The 1,276-nt window shown below is 39.7% G+C and overlaps 1 pseudogene; it reads right to left on the reverse strand.

Moving 5' to 3' along the window:
- Positions 1-896, reverse strand: Vmn1r-ps132 (vomeronasal 1 receptor, pseudogene 132; annotated as a pseudogene).

Here is a 1,276-nt window from a genome sequence, read left to right on the forward strand (position 1 = left end):
AGTGAGCATGTGAGACATTAGGAACACGGACATCTCTGCTGATCAGAACAAAGGGGCTGAAACTAGCATAACCAAGTTCTAAAAATATTTTAATATTTAGTAAAGTAAAATTTCGAGTCACTGTGAAACCTGTGTAGAAGGAAATAATGAAATCTCCCCAATAGAAGAAAAGAAAACAGGCCATAAGAATGAGAACACTCCATGTAGCTCTGATTTCTGGAAGGGAGTTGTTTGCAAACCTGGAGTTGTAAAGGTAGAGGACATGCTTGTGGTGCTTATACAGATGGAGAGCCATGGACCCACTGCTCCAGCCCATGAGACTCTGAAAGATGACATGACGAAGAGTCATGAGAGAGAGGAAAAGCCACTTAATATGTCTGGATGGTAGCATATAGCAGTGGCCAATGAATGCTGCAGCTATAGATCTGTTTAAACCACCACCTGCTTTGATATAGCAGAGTAAGTTGGAGCTTATGAGAACATTAACAATCCAAAAGAGGAGGAGAAAGGGAAGAACTTGCGATGATGTCTGTGGTTTGAGCTTTGTCCAAAGGGTGGTCCTGGGACTGATGGTGACAGCCTGGACCACACTAAGGAGACAGGTGGTACAGATGGAAAGACCCCGTGCCATCCTTGCCAGATAAACCACAGTTTTACAACCAATATCTCCTAAGAAGTTTCTGAAATAAAACACTGTAGCTACATCTCTGACCCCTGTGCTACAACTAATAATCAGATTAGAAAATGCCAAATGGATGATAATAAGGTCAACAGGCTTTTTTGCAATACCCAAGGCAGAAGTATACACGTCTCATGAATACTAGGATATTTCCTACAGTTCCAGGTCCAGTAAGAGAAAGGAAGACAATTGCCTGGATAATGTTATTCCACTTCATCTTCTGCTTTATACTGGGAAAATTTTTCTAAGAAAAACACATAATATTTTCTCTACTTTTTCTGATAAAAAGAATGCTCTCAACTCTGTGGACATATATGGAACTTTATTTCATGATCCCTGATCAGTGTTGTTGTTCTTCTTTTTAGTTTGTTTGTTTTGTTTTTTGTTTTCGTTTTGTCCTTTTTCATTCTGTGGAAATGATGATAGCTATAATCTGGGCATAAACTTGATAGTTTCCTGCCTTTCATGAAAATCCTTCATCCCTCAACTTCATATGACCATGCTCTTCCCAGACAAAAGTTAAATGCATGACATCATTTTGGCATTTTCAAACCAACACAGTTCTGAGCATTGGTCTTGCCTTGCAGGCTCCTTCCT

Source organism: Mus musculus, chromosome 13 (assembly GCF_000001635.26).
Source record: "Mus musculus strain C57BL/6J chromosome 13, GRCm38.p6 C57BL/6J".
NCBI lineage: Eukaryota > Metazoa > Chordata > Mammalia > Rodentia > Muridae > Mus > Mus musculus.